Genomic DNA, 23,688 nt, shown 5'->3' on the forward strand with positions numbered 1-23,688 from the left:
AGCATTCCTAAGTTTCACAATGGAAGATGGATGTGAAAGAAGAACACACTAGGCCAGGTGTGGTGGCTCACACCTGTAATCCCAGCACTTTGGGAGGCTGAGATAGGCGAATCACCTGAGGTCAGGAGTTCGAGACCAGCCTGGCCAACATGGTGAAACCCCACCTTTACTACAAATACAAAAATTAGCCTGGCGTGGTGGCACATGCCTGTAATCTTAGCTACTCAGGAGGCTGAGGCAGGAGAATTGCTTGAACCCAGGAGGCAGAGGTTGAAGTGAGCCGAGATTGTGCCACTGCACTCCAGCCTGGGCAACAGAGCAAGACTCCATCTCAAAAAAAAAAAAAAGAAGAACCATACTAGTCAGGTGCTAGAGGGCTTCCAAGGCAGCCTCCAAGGGAAGGAAATGTCTGAGAAGTTATTTAAGAGGATTTGTTGGAACAGAAAAACTTCCAAATTGGTCTAGAAGGTGGACCCTAGCTATAGACGCATTTTATAGGACATAATGTAAATACTAAAGGCACATTTTCAGTATTTGGGGAAAATATGTCCTCTGAGTCGAATGACCAATGGCTGTTTCTAGAAAAATTTTAGTTGTAGTTTTAATTTGATTGTCTTGAGCGTGGTGATAGATTGACTTTTTTTTTTTTTAAGACAGTCTTATGCTGTTGCCCAGGCTGCAGTGCAGTGGCACGATCTCAGCTCACTGCAGCCTCCACCTCTTGGGTTCAAGCAATTCTCCTGCCTCTGCCTCCCGAGCAGCTGGGATTACAGGCACGTGCCATCACACCCAGCTAATATTTATTTATTTTGAGACAGCGTCTCGCTCTGTCACCCAGGCTGGAGTTCAGTGGCATGATCCTGGCTTACTACAGCCTCCGCCTCCCAGGTTCAAGAAATTCTCCTGCCTCAGCCTCTCAAGTAGCTGGGACTACAGGTGCGTGCCATTACACGCGACTAATTTTTTGTATTTTTAGTAAAGACTGGGTTTCACTGTGTTAGCCAGGATAGTCTCAATCTCCTGACCTCGTGATCTGCCTGCCTTGGCCTCTCAAAGTGCTGGGATTACAGGCATGAGCCACCGTGCCTGGCCACACCCGGCTAATTTTTGTATTTTTAGTAGAGACGGGGTTTCACCAGTTGGCCAGGCTGGTCTCAAACTCCTCACCTCAGGTGATCTGCCCGCCTCAGCCTCCCAAAGTGCTGAGATTACAGGCGTGAGCCACTGCGCCTGGCCTAGATTGACTTTTTTAAAGCTCTGTGTCTCCTGGAAATGGAATGTATCCCAAATGAGAATTATTTTTAAGCTTTATAATAAAATCTTTCACCGCATAGACTTTTTTTTTTTTTTTTTTTTTTTTTTTTTGAGATGGAGTCTTGCCCTGTTGCCCAGGCTGGAGTGCAGTGGTGCAATCTCGGCTCACTGCAAGCTCCGCCTCCTGGGTTCACGCCATTCTCCTGCCTCAGCCTCCCGAGTAGGTGGGACTACAGGTGCCTGCCACCACACCTGGCTAATTTTTTGTATTTTTAGTGGAGACAGGGTTTCACCATGTTAGCCAGGATGGTCTCGATCTCCTGACCTCGTGATCTGCCCGCCTTGGCCTCCCAAAGTGCTGGGATTACAGGCATGAGCCACCGTGCTTGGCCCACAGCATAGACTTTTAAAGACCATGTAGGCAAGAACAGATCTTTAAAGGGAAACCTCACTGGGGCTTTTGAAAGTTCATCTGATTGAAATTAAACTGATGAAACGTACTCCATCCATGCATTACCAAAAACAAGTTCTTCAGCTACTTAAGAAACACTTCTTATGGAAAATGCTTAAGTAAGCAATTTAAAATTCAACGTATGCTACTTAAAAGATATCAATTTAAAAGATTCACAGATGAAGCATTTTTTATATTATTTACAGGTGATATGGAAGACAGAAATACATTTCTCACCTTTAAAGAACATGTAGTCTCCAGAGTGGGGAGGGCAGACATGCAGACATGCAGTCTTGTCTACATCTTGTAGACAAGACATAGTAGAGTAATTATTAATTATTAATCATGATAGTAACCGAGGCAGAAACATAGAATGGGAGGATGGGACGTTGGAGCACGGCATTGGGAGTAGTGGTGTCTAAAACAGATCGGCAAACTATAGGTCTAAGAATAGTTTTTATGTGTTTAAAGGATTGTAAAAATAAGCAAAGAAGAATATGTGATCCATGAAACATAAAGTATTTACTGTCTGGCTCTTTATGGGAAAAAAGTTTGCCAACTTTTGGCTTAAAGGGTCAAGAATGGTTTACCAAAAAACAAACAACCCCCCTACCCCCGCCAACTATAATGTTTGAGCAGGAGTTTTACAAGATAAAGAATTTTGATCTTGAGGGGATTTGGGTGAGGATGGGGTGGTGCAGTGGGAGAGAGAGTATAGATACTGTTCATCACACCCAGTGCAATCGGCTCTGGCGGGAACGTAGGGTGATCTCAGTGTGTGGTGAGGACAGTGATCATGGCCCCTCTTACAAGTTGAGGCTCAGTTCTGGAGTGGTGGACCATCAGAAGCTTTTAAGTAGGAGAATGTCAATGTCATAAATTAGAGTTAATTGTGAGAAATTGAAATAAGTATTCCATTTTTTTCTGAGATGTGCTCTCCTGAACTTATAAAGTAGTTCTTCAGAAGTGTTTGCAATGTTCACTAGACACTGGCTCTGTGGTATTTGACATGCAGATGGGCCCAGAATTCCTGACTTAAGGCTAAAGATTTATCTTGAGCTTATCATGATGTGGGCTTATCATGATTGTTTTGATCAGCAGCTGACATCTGTGAAGTCTCAGTGATCCTATAAATTGAGGAACCTGAGAGAATCAAGAGAAGGACAACAATTCTTGCTGATGTCAGTAACTTTATTTCACCTGTTAAACTTCTGCATGGAGGAGGTCAGTGTTGTCTGCTGTGTCAGCATCAGCCTACCTGGGTGTGGACATATTCTTTGGGAGATGAAATGTAGAAAAGGTACCCCGAGTCCATTAAACATTCTGGATTCCCAGAAATAAGACATCTCTGAGGGCAGAACCTTTACAGTCACTTACATCAAGAAGGAATTCTTCAGGAGAAAGCTCGGTAAAGGTATCTTAACTTTGTATGTATACCCAGAGAAAACACATAAAGATAAAAATAAAATATTTTTCCTCATTATCCCCACACCGTTAGCATCTTGGTGTATAGTCTTTGCATCTTTTTTCAGTATGTATGCACTTAGATCATCTTGTAGGACACCAGTCCCATGTATTATACACTTTGTATCTCACAGTGGAGTGGAGGACAGCCTGATCCTTAAGGGGATGCCGAATTGCTGCATCCCCATGATTTTTGCTGCTTTGATTCTTCTAATGAGCCCCGTTGCTGCTGTCTGTATTAGCGTCTTTCTGAGCAAACAATGGGTACCTTTTTTTTTTTTTTTTTCCCTTAAGAGAGGCAGAATCTTGCTATGTTGCCTCAGGCTGGAGTGCAGTGGCTATTCATAGGTGCTGTCGTACTGCCCTGGATGATAGTACACTGCAGCCCTGAACTCCTGGGCTCAAGCAGTCTCTGCCTCAGCCTCCTGAGTAGCTGGGACAATAGGCCGCGCCACCATGCCTGGCTCTTGACCATTCCCACAAGCCACACCTACAAGGAGTTCAAGGAGCTGTTTGCACTGTGGGCTGTTTTTTTGTTTGTTTGTTTTTGTGCAGAGGTCAGATCTCTTGTCTCATAGGGCAAAGGTGATGAAGGCCTTTATTACAGTCTCTCAATTTGACTTTCAGTTTGATCTGAAGTCGCTAAGATGGGCTGACATTGTGAGGAGGATACTGCTACAGCAGTAGTGTGTGTGTGTGTGTGTTTGTACAGACAGTGTCTCACTCTGCCACCCAGGCTGGAGTGCAGTGGTGCTATCATAACTCACTGTAACCTTGAACTCCTGGGCTCAAGTGATCCTCCTACCTCAGCCTCCCGAGTAGCTAGGACTGTAGGCTTGTGCCACCATGCCTGGCTTTTTTTTTTTTTTTTTTTTTTTTTTTGTACAGACAGGGTCTTGCTGTGTTGCTAAGGCTGGTCTCAAACTCCTGGCCTCAAGTGGTCTTCCTGCTTCAGCCTCCCAAAACACTGGTATTACAGGAGTGAGCCACAGCACCTGGCCTGAAACTATGTATTATTGTTAACTGTAGTCATCCTACAGTGCTATAGAACACTAGAGTGTGTTCCTATCTAGCTCTGTCCCCATTTTTCCCATCCTCCTATACTTCCTAACCTCTAGTATCTTGTGTCTACTTTTTACTTCTGTGAGATCAACTTTTTTTAGCTTCCACATGTATTAGTGAGAACATGTGGTGTTTAACTTTCTGTTCTTGGCTTATCTCACTTAATATAGTGTCCTCCAGTTCTATTCATGTTGCTGTGAACGACAGGATTTCATTCATTTTTATGGCTAAATAGTAGTCCATTTTGTATAGATACCACATTTTCTTCATCTGTTGTTGGACACCTAGATTGATTCCCTGTTTGGCTATTGTGAATAGTGCTACAGTAAATATGGGGTATAGATGTCTCTTTGATGTCATGATTTCCTTTCCTTTGGATAAATTCCCAGTAGTGGGATTGCTGGATCATATGGTAGTTCTATTTGTAGCTTTTGAGGAACTTCCATACTGCTCTCCATAGTGGCTGTACTGGTTTACATTCCTACCAACAGTGTGTAAGAGTTGCCTTTTCTCAGGCCAGGCATGGTGGCTCATGCCTGTAATCCCAGCACTTTGGGAGGCCGAGGCGGGCGGATCACGAGGTCAGGAGATCGAGACCATCTTGGCTAACACGGTGAAACCCCATCTCTACTAAAAATACAAAAAATTATCTGGGCGTGGTGGCGGAAGCCTGTAGTCCCAGCTACTCAGGAGGCTGAGGCAGGAGAATGGCGTGAACCCAGGAGGCGGAGCTTGCAGTGAGCCGAGATAGCGCCACTGCAGTCAGGCCTGGGCAAAAGAGCGAGACTCCATCTCAAAAAAAAAAAAAAAGTTGCCTTTTCTCTGCATCCTGGACAGTATTTGTTATTATTTATTTATTTATTTATTTTTGAGGCGGAGTCTCGCTCTGTCGCCAGGTTGGAGTGCAATGGCGCGATCTCGGCTCACCACGACCTCCGCCTCCCAGGTTCAAGTGATTTTCCTGCCTCAGCCTCCCTAGTAGCTGGGATTATAGGCATGTGCCACCACGCCTGGCTAATTTTGTATTTTTAGTAGAGATGGGGTTTCTCCATGTTGATCAGGCTGGTCTCGAACTCCTGACCTCAGGTAATCCGCCCGCCTCGGCCTCCCAAAGTGCTGGGATTACAGGTTTGAGCCACTGTGCCCGGCCTGTATTTTTGATAATAGCCATTCTAACTGGGGTGAGATGATACCTCATTGTGGTTTTGTTTTGCATTTCCTTGATTATTAGTGATACTGAGCATTTTTTATGTATTTGGCCATTTGTATGTCTTTTGAGAAATGTCTGTTCAGATAATCCCCCTGCCCCGGCTTTTTTCCTTTTTTTTTTTTTTTTTTTTGAGACGGAGTCTCACTCTGTCACCCAGGCTGGAGTGCAGTGGTGTGAACTTGGCTCACTGCAACCTCCGCCTCTAAGGTTCAAGTGATTCTCCTGCCTCAGCCTCTTGAGTAGCTGGGACTGCAGGCGCACACCACCATGCCCTGCTAATTTTTGTTTTTTTAATAGAGATGGGAGTTTGCCATGTTGGCCAGGCTGATCTTGAACTCCTGACCTCAGTTGATCCACCCACCTCGGCCTCCCAAAGTGCCAGGATTACAGGTGTGAGCCACCCACCTGGCCAATTTGCCCGTTTTTTTAATTGGATTTTTTTTTTTTTTTTTTTGCTATTGAGATGTGTGAGTTCCTTGTATATCAATCCCCTGTTGGATGAATAGTTCGCAAATACTTTCTCCCATTTTGTAGGTTGTCTTTTCATTCTATTGTTTCCTTTGTTTTGCTGAAGCTTTTTAGCTTGATATAATCCCATTCATTTATGTTTGCTTTTGTTGTCTGTGCTTTTCAGTTCTTACTCATAAAATCTTTTCCCAGACCAATGTCATGAAGCATTTCCCCTATGTTTTCTAGTAGTTTTATCATTTGGGTCTTATATTTAGGTCTTTGATTCATTTTTAGTTCATTTTTATATAGGATGAGAGGTGGGGGTCTAGTTTCTATTTTCATTCTTCTGCATATGGATATTTAATTTTCACAGCACCATTTGTTGAAGAGACTGTCCTTTCCCCAATGAATGTTCTTGGCATCTTTGTCAAAAATCAGTTGGCTGTAGATATGCAGGTTAATTCCTGGGTTTTCTATTCTTTTCCATTGGTCTGTGTATCTATTTTTATAGACACATACCAGTTGTTTTATAGACCAGTACCATGTCGTTTTGCTTACTACAGCTTTGTAATATATTTTGAGGTTTGGTAGTGTGATACCTCCAGCTCTGTTCTTTTTGCTCAGCATTGCTTTGGCTATTTGGGGTCTTTTGCAGTTTCATACAAATTTTAGGGTATTTTTTCTATTTCTGTGAAGAATGTCATTGGTATTTTCATAGAGATTGCTCTTTTAATTATCTTGATTTCTTTTTTTTTTTTTCTTCCCCAAGACAGGGTCTCACTTCGTTACCTAGGCTGGAGTGCAGTGGCATGATCACAGCTCAGTGCAGCCTTGACTTCCTGGACTTAGGTGATCCTCCCACCTCAGCCTCCCGAATAGCTGGGACTACAGGCACATGCCACCACATCTGGCTAATTTTTTGTACTTTTTTTTGTAGAGACAGGGTTTTGCCATGTTGCCCAGGCTGGTCTTGAGCTCCTGAGCTCAAGCGGTCCTCCCGCCTTAGCCTCCCAAAGTGCTAGGATTATAGGCATACACCACTGCGCCTGGCCTCTTTTCAATTTCTTGATGGTGTTCTTTGATGTACAAAAGTTTTTAACTTTAAATGAAGTCCAGTTTATTTACTTTTTCTTTGGCTTATTGTGCTTTTGGTGTCCTTTTCTGTTCTTTTCTTTCTTTTTTTGAGACAGAGTCTTGCACTGTTGGACAGGCTGTAGTGCAGTGGCACAAATGTGGCTCACTGTAGCCTCGACCTCTAGAGCTCAAGCGATTCTACTGCCTTAGCCTCCTGGGTAGCTAGGGCTACAGGTGGTACCATTATGCCTGGTTAATTTTTTAAATTATTTTTTGTAGAGACAGAGTTTTACTATGTTGCCCGGGCTGGTCTCAAACTCCTGGGCTCAAGCAGTTCTCTCGCTTCAGCCTCCTAAAGTGTTGGGATTACAGATGTGAGCCACAGTTCCTGGCTTGGAGTCATTTCTAAGAAACCATTGCCTAATCTAAGGTCGTGAAGATTTACATCTTTCTTCTAAGAATTATATAGTTTTAATTCTTTTCTGCTGTGATCATGTGTGTATGTGTTGGTTTTTTGTTTTTATTTTTTTGAGACTGGGTCTTGCTACATTGCCAGGCTGGAGTGCAGTGGTTATCTATAGCCATGATCATAGTGTACTGCAGCCTTGAACGCTTGGGCTCAAGTGATCTTTCTACCTTAGCTTCCCAGGTAGTTAGGACTACAGTGCATACCACTGTGCCTGGCTTATTGTGTGATCTGTTTTGAGTTAATTTTTGTGGTGTGAGATAGGGGTCCAGTTTCATTCTTTTACATGTGTATATTTACATTTTGTAGTTCATTTGTTGAAGGGACTATTTGTATTAGTCTATTCTCATACTGCTATAAAGAAATTTCCCAGACTGGGTGGTTTTTAAAGGAAAGAGGTTTAATTGATTCACAGTTCTACATGTCTGGGGAGGCCTCAGGAAACTTACAATCAAGGCAGACAGGGAAGCAGGCACGTCTTACATGACGGCAGGCAAGAAGGAGCCTGTGTGAGTGCAGGAAAAGCTACCATTTATAAAACCATCAGATCTGGTGATAATTCACTCACTGTCATGAGAACAGCATGGGGAAACCACCACCATAATCCAGTCACTTCCTTCCCTTGACACATGGGGATTACAATTCGAGATGAGACTTGGGTGGACACAGAGCCAAACCATATTACTATTCTTTCTCCATCATAGTCTTGGTGCCCTTATCAAAAATGTATTTTCCATAAAAAAACACCAGTTGACCATAAATATAAGAGCTTATTTCTGGACTCTAAATTCTATTCTTTTTTTTTTTCTTAAGAGACAGGGTCTCACTCTGTTGCCCAGGCAGGAGTGTAGTGATGCCATCTCAGTTCACTTCAACCTCCGCCTCCTGGGCTCAGGCGATCCTCTCACCTCAGCCCCCCAAGTAGCTGGGACTACGAGCACATGCCACCACCCTTGGCTAATTTTTGTATTTTTTGTAGAGATGGGGTTTTACCATGTTGGCCAGGATGGTCTCGAACTCCTGAGCTCAAGCAGTCCACCCTCCTCAACCTCCCAAAGTGCTATGATTACAAGCATTAGCTACCATACACCGATTGTACAGGCCACAGGCTAGCCCCACACACCAGATTTTGAAGATTAAGTGTGGTTTAAAACAATGCAAAATATCCTGTTAATAATTTTTGATAATATTACATATTGAAATGATAAAGTTTAATATTGCATTAAATAATACACAGTAAATTTTACTGACTTCTTTTTACTCTTTAATTGTAGCTGCTAGGAGATTTAAAATTATTTTTGTGATTCTCATATTTCTGTTGGACCAGAGGTATTTTTTTAATAGCATGACATTCTGTTATATGGTTGATTATATAATGATCATGTGATTGTGGCAGTTTCTTGATTCGATTCTCTGTTGTTGGACACTTAGATTGTTTCCAGTCTCCTCTGTTTTCCACGGTGCTGTGATGACTGACACTGTGGATGGGTGGTCATGCACTCCTGTGCCCGCTGCCAGGACAGAGCTCATAAGGAGGACCTGGGAAGCATTTGCTGCACTTCTGAATCTAGCGCATGCAGACTCTTGTGTTAGTTGTTGAATGAGTTAATGAATACTTTATGTATTTATTTATTTTTTGAGACAGGGTCTTGCTCTGTTGTCCAGGTTGGGATGCAGTAATGCAATCACGGCTCACTACAGCCTCGACCTCCTGGGCTCAAGCAATTCTTCCACTGCAGCCTTCTGAGTAGCTGGGCCCACAGGCACACACCACCATGCCTGGCTAATATTTTAATTTTTTGTAGAGACAGGGTCTCCTTGTGTTGTCCAAGCTGGTCTCAAACTCCTGGGCTCAAGCCATCCTCCCACCTCAGCCTCCCAAAGTGCTGAGATTACAGGTGTGAGCCACTGTGCCTGGCTGAATACTTTCATTTTAACCAAAAATAAGGTTTTAAAATAAGGCTGTAAACAACTGTTGATTGAGTCCCTCACAATGAGTCAGGTAGTTTCAAGGTCTGCGAACACAGTGGTGAATGAGGCCAAATTTGGGCCCTCTTAAAGGTCCAGGAGAGATGACTTGGGGGAGAGGGATAGTTAACAAACCAATACATATGTCAGTTAATGCTAAATAGTTGTGTTAGGAAGGAAAACCAGACAGACTGTGGCTAGAGTCATGTGATGAGAGAACTATCCTAGGAGAGTCTCAGGGAAGGCCTTTCTGAGCAGGTAGCATTTAAGTAGGGACTGAAATAATCAAGAGGGAGGGAGCTGTGTGAAGATCTGGGAGAAGGGCGTTTTAGGCGGGAGGATCAGGGTGTACAAAGGCCTTGAAGTGGGAATATGCTTGGCATATCTGAGGAACAGCAGGGAGGACCCTGTGGGTAGAGCTTTGGTGAGAAGTGGTTGGATTTGGAATGTTATCTTGAAGACGAAGCTGACCGTCTTTGCTGATGGATTGGATGTGTGGCATGTGAGGATGGGGTCCTTTATGATCTAAGGAATTGGATGGTGCCATTTACTGAGCCAGGCATTGCCAGAGACAGATCAGAGAGGAACGGGTACCAAGGGCTCAGTGTTGGACCTGTTAGGTTTGAGATGCCTTTTTGATGCTCAAGTGGAGATGTTGAGTTGGTTATTGGATATACAGGTCTGGGGGAATTACAGGGGAAGGGGTGCTGGAGATATATTTGAGAGTTATGAAAAGCTGTTTGAGCATCAAGCAGGATGGGTGAGACTTGACCACTGGATTTTGCAACTTGAAGGTCTTTGGGGACTTGGACAAGACTGGTGTCAGGAGGCAAGACAAGTGGAAGTTTTCAGGGGAGAATGGGATGTGTGTGTTAACAGCTTCTTCAAAGAGTTTTCTCTAAAGTAGAATGATGGGGGAGTGGGGGTGCTGGGGACACATTAGCACTTACCGTGCTCTGGAAGGGGGTGTTCAGGAGGGAGGTTGACAGAGGAGGGACTGGGATCCAGTGCCAGAGTAGAGGGTGGACCTTGCTCATGGGATCTGGAGGGAGGGCAGAGTAGACAGGCAGGCCTTCCTTTCAGCAGTGGCAGGAGGAGAAAATACCAGCTTGGCCCTTTCCAAAAGCTGAGAGTAAGGGTGACAAGGGGGAAAGGGGTATTATAGGTATGTTATGGAGTTAAATGTAAAGTTTGCATGAATTTTGAATACAAAATGTAATACTTCGTATCCATTGAGTTGCTTCAAAGTGCTTATCCTCAGGGTTCTCTCTCCTGTGCCTTTGGGGGTACTTTGGTGAAAAAGTTTGAGAAGCCACTTCATTATTGTAGTCTACTGTTATGTTGTTAAATCTCACCCAAGTGAGTATTTAACCTTAAAGAGTTTGAGATTCACTTACCTATTTTGTTATCCATAATAGAGCTTTTGCAGCTGCTCCAAATATGCCTCCATTTGTGCATCTTAATAGTTGTTTGGCAATCACCTCATTCTGCACTGGGAAGGCTGGAGAGAGGTGGGGAGCTTCAGGGTGTCTGGAGGTAGTATGGAGAGCTCGGGATTCCCACCCTTTCAGAAATGAGGTGGTGGAGGCAGGCAGGGCCTACTAGGCTTCTGAAGCAACACTCGCCAGGGACATTTTAGTGACCTTTTCCCTGTGTTCTCAAAACACTTTACAAATACACCATTTGTCTTTAATTCTGGCAGGGTGGTTTGGGCGAGCTGGGAGTGATGCTCTTAGCCAACCTTTTACAATATTTAACAATCAGTAGAGATTAAAAGCTGTTTGGCCTCTTTCCCATTGATCACATAGCCTGCTTTTTCTTTTTGTACAATTTTAGTATGATTAACCCTCCCACCCCCATTAAAGTTCTTCAGCCTTCTTAGTAGAAAGCTCTGTGAAGTTTGATTCACCCACGGAAGTTACTTCATGGAGTGGAAGCATTTGAGAAATCAGATCTTGGCTTTCTTCTTGTGGACAGATCAGGTGGCTGAGGCCTGGAGGGAGCTTGATTTGAGATGAGTAGTTTGTATGCCTGACTAGGTCAAGTAGCCACTTGCTTCCCTTCACACTTAATCAAATCCTAACTCTCTAACCGAAACTTTGTACCCTTTGACCAGTACCTCTCCTTTCCCGTTCCCCCGCCGCCAGCCTCCATAACCACTGGTCTACTCTACGCTTCTTCACCTTCTACTTTCTTAGATTCCACATATAAATAAGACCATGTGGTATCCGTCCCATATTTCACTTAGCATAATGCCCTCCAGGCTCTTCTGTGGCCATGGATGATAATCATGTATTGTATATTTCAGCATTGCTAAAGAGTAGATCTTAAATGTTTTCATCACAAGAAAAGTAACTTGGTGAGGTGATGGATGGATTAAATAGTTTGATTTAATCATTTCACAATGTATACGTAGATCAAAACATCCCATTGTATCTTATAAATATATACAATTATTTTTGTCAATTAAAATTTTAAAAAATTACAAGAGGCTGAGGTGAGGTTACAGTGAGCTGTGATCATGCCACTGCACTCCAGCCTGGGTGACGGAGCAAGACTGTGTCTCTTAAAAAAAAAAAAAAGTAAAGTTAAACATTAATTAATTTTAAAAAATCCCAACTCTTCCATCACCCCAACCCTGCATCCTTCTCCCTTCCCCCAAGACCCCCTCCCCTGCCACTGTGCTCTGATTCCTAGAGCGGTGTGTCTCTGTCCTGCCACTCTTGCTGTGCCTGTGGCTGTCCCTGTTCCTTGGGTAGCTTCCCCGTTACTCCTCAGGGGCTTCCCTGGCCACCCTCTGCTCGGGCCCTTCCTGAGTGTTACATCAGCACCTTTCTTGCCTGCACCCGCCAGCCACAGCTTGTGTTTGCCGTGTGAGCCGGAGCACTTGTTTGTCACCTCACGGTCTTCCCCTCCATGAAGGCAGGGACTGCAGTCTTGCTTTCATTCTTGCTTTCATGCAGTCTACCCAGCTGTGGGCGAGGTGTGTGCACATCGCTCAGCATGTTTGTAGAATGAACACATGTATAAACTAGACTTGAATGCAGATTATTGTTCTCTCCTGGCCATTAAAGGTGCTTCTTCCTGCTGCCCATTTACATCTCAGGTGTTACCATCTCTGGTCAGTGCCTGCCCTGTTGTTGTCATATAACAGTCATGGGACCACACCTTTGTGACTCTCAGGGCCAGAGGTGTTTGGGAATGTGGAATTTTTGAGATTTTTAGAACAGAAATAGTGAAAGTACCATATAGTATAGGACATCCTGGGCAGCACCATATAATCAAACACATTAAGATTTTTGCAGCTAAAAGTATATGAATATTCGCACTAAGTGGGACAGTGAGACTATGAATAGCTTCACATCAGATCAGGGCATACCGCCAAGTGAGTTATGAACATGCTTTCAGTTTTAAGAGAGCTTTTTGGATTTTCGAATTGCAGAGAAGGGATTATGGACCTGTCTTAGTGAGCATCTGCTTGTCACGCATTATGCAGCGTGCTGAAATACAAAGGAAGAAAACATCACGCCTGCCCTCCCTGTGTAGTGGGTGGGTGGTCACCACATGCGGGTGATGAGCCCATGCTGGGAGGGCACTCCCGGCAGGTCCTGGTGTTCTCCCTGTCATCTCCCCCTTTCCTTTGAGAGCGTCCTCTACAGGTGCGGTTTCAGGTGAGCCACATGGGGGGCTGGCAGAAGGGGCACGGCATTGTGACGCAGGGTCAAGTGTGTCCCTCTCAGTGTAGGAGGTAACGGTTCTGGATCGCCTGGATCCTGCCCCTGGGTCTGGCTGCCCGGATCCAAGGAGGAAAGGGCCGACTCCAGGTGATGCTGCAGACCAAGAGCGCTGCCTTCACTTCCTAACCTTCTGCACTTGGGCGCCGGGGCCCCCTCTCTGCAGTCACACACTCTGCCCTCTTAGCTGGGCCTAGAGCTTTGAACATTAACTAGATTCAACATACGTTTTTCTGACTTTTTAAATATAATGAGTATAGTTTTACTTTAATGTTTTTCAGATGCATTTTAATGTAGGTAGGTACCTATACATTTTAAAAATTTATTTGCTTTCTGAAATGGGACCAGCATATATATATATAAATATAAAAATATATATAAATATAAAAAATATATATAAATATAATATATAAATATAAAATATATAAATATATAAATATAATATATAAATATAATATATATAATATATAATATATATAAATATAAAATATATATATAAATATTATATATATATTATATATTTATATATATATATTTTTTTGACAGGGTCTTGCTCTGTCTCCCAGGCCAGAGCACAGTGGTACAGTCACAGCGCACTGCAGCCTCAATCTCCTGGGCTCAAGCGATCCCCCACCTCAGCCTCTTGAGTAGCTGGGGTTATAGGCACCCACCACCACACTTGGCTAAGTTAAAAATTTTTTTTTGTAGAGACGGGGTCTCACTATGTTGACTAGGCTGGTCTTGAACTCCTGGGTTCAAGCAGATCCTCCTGGCTCAGCCTCCCAAAGTGCTGAGATTACAGGCATGAACCACCACACCCTCCTGTTATCTGCATTTTGAAAATGTTTCATTGCCAAACCTGCAGGGAAGTCTGCCCTTTTTTATTAGAAAATGAAGAGCTAATTCTGAAATATGCCTACTAAATATGCATATCTCAAGCACTTTAAAAGGATGTAGGGTGAAATAGTCTGTTCCTGAAGCAAATATCACTGTGTGTTCATTCCATTATTTCCATAGTTTTTCTGTGGCTTTTGATAAGTTGCGTAGAATGTATTAAGTCTCATCTGAAAATGTATATTAAAGATTGTTCTTTTAATTTAAAATGATTTGTCCAAGGTACTTGACTTAATGATTCAAGATTTAATGAGCCATGACACTATTAGTAACAACCGTCTCAATCTTTCAGATTTTGTAAAAGATGTTAAAGTTTTCAGAAAGTTGAGAATGGTCTTTTGTAATGTATTTTAAGATAGTTAAGAATAGAGTTTATATAATTAAGATTAGGATTTGTATTGCAAAAACTCCCTTCAAGGCGCATTTTGGACCTTTATGAGCGAGTAATCATGACAGCACAGAGTGGCTTCACCCACAGTTTTGTGGTTAATATTTGCAAGTCGTTTATTTAACAAGCTTGAAAAGAGGCTTCCTGGTGTCTTTTATAATTATCCTTTTCTGGGGACCAACTTATAAAGTAAAAAATGCCTGGTGGCATTATCTTTGCTTCAGATGTATTATGTTTATGGAATTGGAAATGTTTGATTTCTTAGTGTGTGTGTATCAATGGATTATGTAGTTTAAAAATGTTTGCATCTGTATTGCATGTATAAACATGTCCGTTTCCAAGTGTGGCCTTTAAATACTCAGGGTTTTGTGGCTGGGTGCGGTGGCTCATGCCTGTAATCCCAGCACTTTGGGAGCCCGAGGCAGGCAGATCATGAGGTTGGGAGTTCGAGACCAGCCTGGCCAATATGGTGAAACCCAGTCTCTACTGAAAATATAAAAATTAGCCAGGTGTGGTGGCGTGTGCCTGTAATCCTAGCTATTCGAGAGGCTGAGACAGAAGAATTGCTTGAACCCTGGAGGCAGAGGTTGCAGTGAGCCAAGATGGCGCCACTGCACTCCAGCCTGGGTGACAGAGTGAGACTCCATCTCAAATAAAATAAAATAAAATAAAATAAAAGACTGAGGGTTTTTTAAAAAGTCATAATAGAAAAATTTTATGTGTTTTAATTGTTTAAATGTTTTCTTCGGGATTAAAAAAAACCTGAATGTAATCTGGGAAAATGTTAAATGGATGCAACACTGTAAGATTTTCCACAGAAATATGTTATTCACAGTGAAGCACAATGGGAAGGCTCCATTAGCACTTGAGATGGTATCATAACTTTGGAAAAACCATTTCACCATGCGAGTATTTACAAAAACTGAAGCTGTCCCTGTCAGGTTTTGACAGAGCTTAGCTATATAGGTAGTAAGTGACGCAGTGCCAAAACCAGTCTTAAATTACCTATGTTGTCAATATGCAGATTTTCTCTATTTAGTATTTAAGCTATGAATTTACCAATCTGAGTAACTTGAAATGCAGTATCATAAAAAGAATCAGATCTACCAAACTGAAAATGTGTACGTATCTAAAGTAGTTTCTTTTCTTGATTTTGGTTAAATTAACAGGAGTGTCTTCACATCTGTAATTTCTGGTAACTTAATGAGAACACACTGAACTTTTGGGTCACAATAAATTTTCCCATTATGTAAAATATTTTACACACCAGTTGACTCATTGTGAATTGTGAGTCGACATGATTCTCTTCCTGCGGAAAATAGAAACACATGCTGGCCGGGCGCGGTGGCTTATGCCTGTAATCCCAGCACTTTGGGAGGCGAAGGTGGGTGGATCACCTGAGGTCAGGAGTTCGAGACCAGCCTGACCAACATGGAGAAACCCTGTCTCTACTAAAAATACAAAATTAGCCGGGCGTGGTGGCACATGCCTGTAATCCCAGCTATTGGGGAGGCTGAGGCAGGAGAATTGCTTGAACCCGGGAGGCAGAGGTTGCGGTGAGCCGAAATCACGCCATTGCACTCCAGCCTAGGCAATAAGAGTGAAACTCCATCTCAAAAAAAAAAGAAACACATGTTATTGTAATGATGATTTGAGCCAATTACAGGATTGTGCTTATGTTACCACATTGACTAGGTGCTTTCTGTGAGTTGGGCTGTTGAAGAGTTTGAGGTAGACAGATGGCAGTGGGTGGGAATGAGTTGGGAGCTTTTGTTAGGTTTAGGGAATGTAGTCTTTCCACCATCATTTAGTTGTTTATTTTATGCATAGGCTTATTTTTGTTCTTGTGAGCATTATGTTGAGTTAATGTGTTTTCTTTGACCTCAAACCTTCTGAAATGTTTCTAGGTCTTAAAGATTCAGGTATTATTTATTTCATAGTAGACAGAATCAAGTAAATGAATACTTTCTTGGGGGAGAGTGTTGATAAGTTCCATAGCGACACCTCTCCCTCATGATTAAAAGTGCTACATTTGCACAAATATGTGATTTATATTTTACATTAAAATTAAGATCAACTTTTTTCTTGAGAAATTGTTGAACTTTTAGATTTGGGAGAGGGGGAGTTGCCACAGGAATTATGAATTTTTTTGACTAGTGAGAAGCTTATTTAACATTTTTGGAAGGAGTACCCCAAAAGTAATGCATCTTTTGGCATAGTGGAAACTTGCAATAACGTTTTCTTGTTGTTTTTTAACTGAGTGGGTGAGCTGCATCTCATTAAGTGGTGGCTATTGGATGTTTGGCCTTTGGCTTGATTGTGTCAGCTTTTAAAAAATAACTTTATTGAAATCGTCACATTCCATACAATTACCTATTTAAAGTGTCCATGTCTGTGATTTTTAGTATAGTCACAGAATTGTGCAGCCATTGCCTACTTTGGACATTCTATGGAAATGCGGTTGACAGGATGTGTTTTCTGTGTGCAGCCTCTGTCACTAAGCACCATGTTTTCATTCATGTTGTGCATGTATGCATCGGTTGTTCTTTGTTAATGTTGAATATTATTCCATTGTGTGGATGTTCCACATTTTATGTGTTCGTTAGTCCATTGATAGACATTTGGGTTGTTTCTACTTTTTGGCTGTTGTGTGATAGCGCTGCTGTGAACATTCATGTACAGGTTTTTGTGTGGACGTGTCATTTCTCTTGGGAATATACCTAGGCGTTTGTATCCGCTTCTGCTGCTTCTTTTACCTACAGTTCAGATTCCCATTTATGTTTGTACACTTTGCTACTTGTAACTGGGGCTTGTTTGACCTTTTTTGCTGACCTAGCGACTTCTTGTGTCATGTTTAAAGCCCCTGAGACCCTCTGTTGCCTAGAGAAACAGGCAGAATTGCAGTCTCTTTCCTTCCTAAGACCAGATCACATCTGGTGGTCATGAAATGGTCTTATCAAATAAGTACCTGTTAGATTTTTGGTATATAAGTATGTATCTAAGCCAAATAAATTTTGTGTATTTTATATTATTTTTCTTCTCTCTGCTTCCTCTTGGGGACCTCCTTTGTTCTGTGGCCCCGTGGCACCTAGAGTGAATATGAATGATTTGTCTATGTTTTCCCTTCAGGCGGAATGCTGCTTACTTGGATTTTTTCTTGTTAATTTTGGTGACTGAGTTGCCTGTTTTTGAAGTGAAAAATACCTTCAGATAGTAGGGTTGCCATTTAGCATTTTAAGTGTCCAAATGAGACCTGTTGGGATGTTTCCATAATTTGCATCAAATTAATGTAAATGCGCATTAATGATATTAGCTAGTCTGCCTGAGCTAAATTACTAATTTCATTACTACTATTTAATAAAGGGGCAGGATTTGCCATGGTCATTCTAGTTAATGGTAAGAGCTCTGTAGGTCTCTCATCATATATCTAAGCTGAATTAAGCTTGGAAATACTACTGAGTGCCTTGTGGCTCTATTTGGTAACAGTCATGCCTTACATTTTGAGACAGCTTATACTTTTACACACCAGGTGACTCATTGCGAATTGTGAGTAGACACGATTCTCTTCCTGCAGAAAGAGAATGCATTCAGTCAGTTGAAAATCAACACGTGTGGTTTGTAGGATAGGTCTTACTCCTTTCTTAGACAAGGAATCTGGGATCCAGAAGGAGTGAGCGGTTGGTTAGGAGGAGTCAGTGCCAGAAGGAGGCAGTGTGCCTTTTCTGCTCTGCCCACGCTGTGAGGACACCGGGCCGTGCCTTCGCCAGGAGGAGGTCATGCCAAGTCCAAAGCGTCAGGCCGCTCAGAGCCAAGCAGCTTTGCTGGAGCACCCACTGGTGCACTTGGAAAGTGATTTCTCCTGTTAAAGCCTCGCTGTCACCTCAGCTGTGAACTGGAGACAGTAGGAAGCCACCTTCACAGGCCTGCGGGGACCTGGCACCCGTGCACCAAACCTTGGTGCCCTTAGTCAGATGGTCGAATTGGGAGGCAGCTGGAAGGGTCCTGTGGTGTGCTCCTTCGGGGGCCTTCTGCCACCCCCTGGAGGCAGGTTGCGCCTCTGCCCATCTCTCCCCACCAGTGCACACTCCCTTCAGCCCTGGGCCAGCTGTGGGGCCCTCCTCTGTAGGCGCTGGCTGTTCCAGGAGGCACAAGAGTGTTGGTGTGGGACCTGCCAACTGCTCGAGATCCCCCAGGGAGAGCCCACTCAGGCTACGCATGGGTTCTGGCCGCGTAGGTCAGCGTCACAGGACGGACAGATCAGTGGGGGAAGAGTCGTCCTGCAGCGCTGCCACCACTGGAGGCTGGTGAGAGTGGCGCTGCCACAGAGAACAAGCCTTGATCCCTGACTTGAAAGGCAGAGTTCTTCTGGAACTTCTGCGGGGAGTGCCCAGAGTGGCACCTAAATACGTCTAGAAGCGCTTGATGAAAGTTCCTCTGAGGCTTTTAAACTGCTCGAGTGAGTCTCTCTGAAGCGCAGTGGTGGCAAAAGGAAACCACCTCGCGCTACCTCTTTGTGCCTTCTCTTCTCTCCTCATCTCCCGTGGGCCGTAGGTGTTCCCTGTCAGGAATTTACGCGGAGGCATGTCTACTGTGGCCGAATGTGTTCATTCATTCATCTCTCACAGTAAGAGGGAGGGATGGGGGAGGAAGACTGCTGTATTTCCTTAAAAGTTTTTCTGTAACTCAAATCTCTCCCACCCCCGTGAGGTAACACCGTCTTTTCCAGTTGGTGTCAGTGAACTCTGTTTTGGGTACCTACAAAAGCAGAAGGGGAGGTTAGGATGTGGCTGGAGGAGGCTGGTTCCTGGGTGTAAATCCTGGCTCTTCTACTTGAACTGACTGTGCCACAGCATCCTCGTCTGTCTGGTGGAGCTGCCTCACAGAGGAACAAGTGAGTTGTGCGTGTGGAGCAGGTGGCTGACATGTGGCGAGTCCTCTAGGAATGTGGCAGCAGAAGGAACACGTTGAGCACCACAGATACAACCCCGACCACCACTGCAGGGCTTCTGTGCAGGGGCAGCTGCAGAGCCGCCACTTCAGGACAGCATGGGAGCTGCTGGAGGTCGGGGGAGCTCAGGGAAAGGGCCTTGCTGCCAGGGGTGGGAAGGGAGTCAGTGAAGACATCCTGGAGGAGAAGATTCCAGAGCCTGAGATGTGAAGTAGAGTTAGGTAGCCAGAGACAAGGCAAAGAAGGGCCATTTTCATCAGAGAACAGCATAAAATTGGCAGAGATCTGACATGTCATTTCCTGTTACTAGAATTGGGGAGTGACCAGTAGTAGATTCTTTCATTTGTTTATTCATTCGTGCAGTCCTTCACCTCACACCTGTTCAGGGTCCGGCTAGGCTCTGGACATAGGGTGGAAGAAAACCATCTGGGCAGAGGCCGCGTGGACTGTCACCTCTGTCAGGGGTGCCAAGGCTGCCAGAGGACAGCTGTTACTTATGGGTGGCGGCGTGGTGAGGTCGCACAACACAGAGCTGCCCTGCTGTGTCCATGCCCTGGCGCCTCCCCGCGGTCACCATGTGCCTTGGGCAAATGTAGGCCTCAGGTCCCAGACACAGCCTTCTGTCAGTGGTGGTGGCGGTGGCTGTACCTGCTCCGGGCTGCTGTGAGGGAGGGATGGGCTCTGGCCACAGACATGCAAGGTCCCCTTGCAGAGGACCTCCCAAACCTGCTGAGGAATGTGTACAGCCATTTGGATGGTGTTCTCCCCTTGGCCCTCCCTGTAGTCCAGCTGAGTCCATGTCCTTCAGCCCCTTTTAAATGTTTCTTTCTCACAGAACCTTGTCTTGGAGGTGCAGTCGGGCCCGGGTTCTGCCTCCTGTGCGGTGCCAGCCCTCCTCCACCATGCATGATGGTGTGTTTTCCGTTACTCTTCCTCCCAGAGCACTGGTGCCCACCCTGACGGTGGTTCCCCACGGTCAGATTGAGTATCCCTTATCTGAAATGCTTGGGACTAGAAGTGTTTCAGATTCTGATCTTTTTGGATTTTGGCATATGTGAATATGCATAATTGGATATCTTGGGGATGAGACTTAAGTGTAAACACAAAATTCTTTTCATATACACCTTATACGCATAGCCTGAAGGTAATTTTATGCAATATCTTAAATATTTTGTGCATGAAACAGAGTTTTGACTGACCCGTCACGTGAGGTCAGTTGGGGAATTTTCCTCTTGTGGTGGTATGTTGGTACTCAGAAAGTTTCGGATTTTGGAGCAGTTTGGATTTTTGGATTAGGGATGCTCCATTTGAATATCCTTTTATATACAGCACATGGTCAGTGCTCACTAAACTTAGTATTGCATGAATGAATGAAAACCAAAGGTCATTTACTAAGCGTGCTACTATTTCAGAAGCCTCTTTTTCCGAATTTGGTTATATGGTCAGTGGTTTAATATTTCAAGTGCTCTGACCACATAATGGTTATTACCACACTGTGAAGGTAGCTGGGTGTTCAGTGATTGCTGCCCACAGAGGACCTGGAAGTGCTTGCTGTACTTGGTTTTCTGGAATGGAAATCATGGCTCATTCCCAGGAGCCCCTCAGCAGGGGCTTTGAGTCTGGTGCTAAGCAGCAGATGTGCAGATTCCCGCAGGGCTTACCTGAGCCCTGAGAGGGGGCGTCGTAGCGCATTCATTTCCGCATTCCTACCCCGCACAGCCAGTTGTCACAGCCATCCTCCAGTAAAAACCACAAACCAGTCAACCTCTAGGAAACAGGTAGGAAATCTAGAAAAAGCCTCAGGTGTTCACAGCATTTTTTAAAGATTCTTTAAAAATCTTTGTGATTGGAAAGACTGCTTCCTGTGCCAGAGAGTCTCTCTCCAGCGCTTTTGCTTCTGAGGTTGGTAGCTTTCAGAAGGACTGCAATGCAGCGGTTACCAAAGTCCTTGTTAATATGGAGACAACCCGTGGTGAAGCCTTTTGCTCCCCTTCACAACTGCTGACTGTTGCCTGCAGTCGGAAGGAGGAGATAATGAAGGTGATACTCCTCCGGACCTGGCAGTTTAGTGATTAGAACGTACGCGACTCTGTGAATGCTGTGGCTGGCACAGCGTGTCCTGCAGCAGCTCTGTCCAGTTACTGATGCAGTGGGCTTCCTGGGAACGTGAAGCCGAAGATGTCTTTGCAGTTTGTGCACGATAATTTTGTTTTCATCTCTCTGTTCAGATGGTGGATTATAAGAAGGTAAGGGACTTTACAAATCATGCATATATGTATTTTAAATGCTTATGAATATCCCTAGTCAAGGTAAAGAATTATGATTGAATAGACCTCTTTTGAACCTAAGAAATAAAACTTTATTTCTTGTTAATGACAGTTTTGACGTTTGAAGAGTTATCTTATTTAGTCCTGACAAATGCGCTATATAAGTGAATTATTGAAGATGTTCTTTGAAGAGATCTGCTTTTTCTTTGATTTGCTAAACGTAGTTGATTTCAGAGATGTAGATACGGATAGAATATATTTGTTTCTTTAACTTAAGCAATGACAGTTACATTAATCTGGATGGAACTTTTCGTCTTAAAAAATTTCAGCCACTGGCTGTAGATGATGAATTCTAATCTCCTTAGTTCTTATTTTGCCTTTAGAAGAGCATTTTCAGATGTGTGGAGCTCTGTGTTTATCCGTGGGGTGAGCTGGGTGCTACCTCCAGCTGCTGCTTCTCTTCGTTTATCTTAGAGGGAGGCCAGGAGTCAGAGCTGAGATTTATTTTGCAATGAATTAGTGGCCCCAAATGGTATTAAATGCATTATGGGTGGTAATTTATATGTCCAATGCCAAGAAGTATAATGTTGGGGTTACCATGGCAACTGCTTGCATTCTGAAAAGCTTGTGAATGGGTTCTGAACCTTCTGGCATTGGAAGTGAGCTTTTCCAGCTGAGGGCCTGCATTCGTGATTACTGTAAATAAATTCAGCTTTCCATATGAAGCACATCCTTTCTCTTTGTTTACCAGAGTAGTCCATTGAGCTCAGTTCTTTTTCTGGTGACGTCTGCCTTGGTCTCTTGGTTCCTGGCAACAGAATATGGTTGAGACATAGTTTTCAACTTCAGGCTGAGGAACTAGCTTGTGTGTGTGTGTGATGATGGCCTGCCACCTCAGTCCGTGCGCTGTGTAGAATGGGGTTGGCGCATCTGTACCTCCTGAGGGCTGGCAATGCATGATGTCTCCAAAGCACAGTTGCAGCCGCATGTGCTGGTGGGCTCCTGGCACAGCTTTCTATCCATCTGAAGGGCTTGTTTCCGGTAACACTTGCTAGGGCTCTTCCTGGGAGGCAGCCCTGCCTGTTTCCAGGGTATCGTGGGGATTGGTTTTGGGGAGGGAGGCCCAAGTTAGAAAGACCCATATTTAAAATATCAAGCTTGTGAAAATAATAAATGAGGGCCTATTGTCTTCATTGCCGAAGGTCTGTTAGCTGTTTGTTAGAAATATATGTAGCATAGGCCGGGGATGGTGGCTCACGCCTGTAATCCCAGCACTTTGGGAGACGAAGGCAGGAGGATCGCTTGAGCCCAGGAATCTAAGACCAGCCTGGGCAAAATAGCGAGACCTCATCCCTACAGAAAGATAAAATAAAATAAATAAATAAATAAAACTAGTTTCCCTTGTGCATTTAAAACAATGTTGACATCTTGATTGCCAGAGACTGAAATATCTGTGTGTGATTTCAGGGGCCTGAGGTCAGAAGGTTGGAGCCTGGTGGTTGCTGCCGAGGCGGCAGCTCCTAGAGGGCCTGGCCAGACACTGGGAGAATGTTTTTATGCTCTGTAGAATTCATTCTCTTTGTTAATAAACATTGAGATTATAGAATTTAAATGTTGAGCTTGAGGATAGACTGGCCTTCAGGCACACAGTGGGCATGTTGCTGTGGCTCACCTGTAGGCCTCAGTTAAGAATCTTTGTCTAATCCAATCCCCTTATTTTGCAGATGAGGAAAATGAGGCCCAAAGAAGTGATGCCACTTGGTTAAGGTCCCGGAGCAGGTCAGAATCAGATCTAGGATCAGAAACCTGGCTCCTGGCTCCTGGCTCCCTACTCTTCTAAGGATCGCTGTCCTGACAGAAGAGGTTTGCTCTCAGTTAATTGTTGACGTTGTTGTTGTTGTTGTTTTGCTTTCCTTTTGTCAGAAAGAGGCCTGTAATAACAACAGGCATCTAATTTAGACTCTGTAATTTAGAATTTTAAAAATTCTTGTCTTCCCTTCCTCTGGTTATTTATAGAATTTCTACTCAGTGTGCTGGAGTCACCCATAGGAGGGGCAA

General features: G+C 43.9%; 1 protein-coding gene across 6 annotated transcripts in view; it reads left to right on the forward strand.

Moving 5' to 3' along the window:
• The window catches only part of TRAF3 (TNF receptor associated factor 3), a 134,260-nt gene that overhangs the window by 28,198 nt on the left and 82,374 nt on the right, over positions 1 to 23,688 (forward strand). For 3 of the 6 annotated variants that reach the window (XM_054530915.2, XM_024231916.3, XM_024231915.3), the window contains exon 2: positions 23,355 to 23,493. The exons of 2 other annotated variants lie outside the window; for them this stretch is intronic. The gene's annotated coding sequence lies outside the window, so the exon portion shown is untranslated. Of the gene's footprint in view, positions 1 to 16,570; positions 21,610 to 23,354; positions 23,494 to 23,688 lie in introns of those variants that run through there. One more of the 6 variants, XM_054530914.2, reaches the window with a different exon arrangement.

This window comes from Pongo abelii, chromosome 15 (genome assembly GCF_028885655.2).
Source record: "Pongo abelii isolate AG06213 chromosome 15, NHGRI_mPonAbe1-v2.0_pri, whole genome shotgun sequence".
In the NCBI taxonomy this organism is placed as follows: domain Eukaryota; kingdom Metazoa; phylum Chordata; class Mammalia; order Primates; family Hominidae; genus Pongo; species Pongo abelii.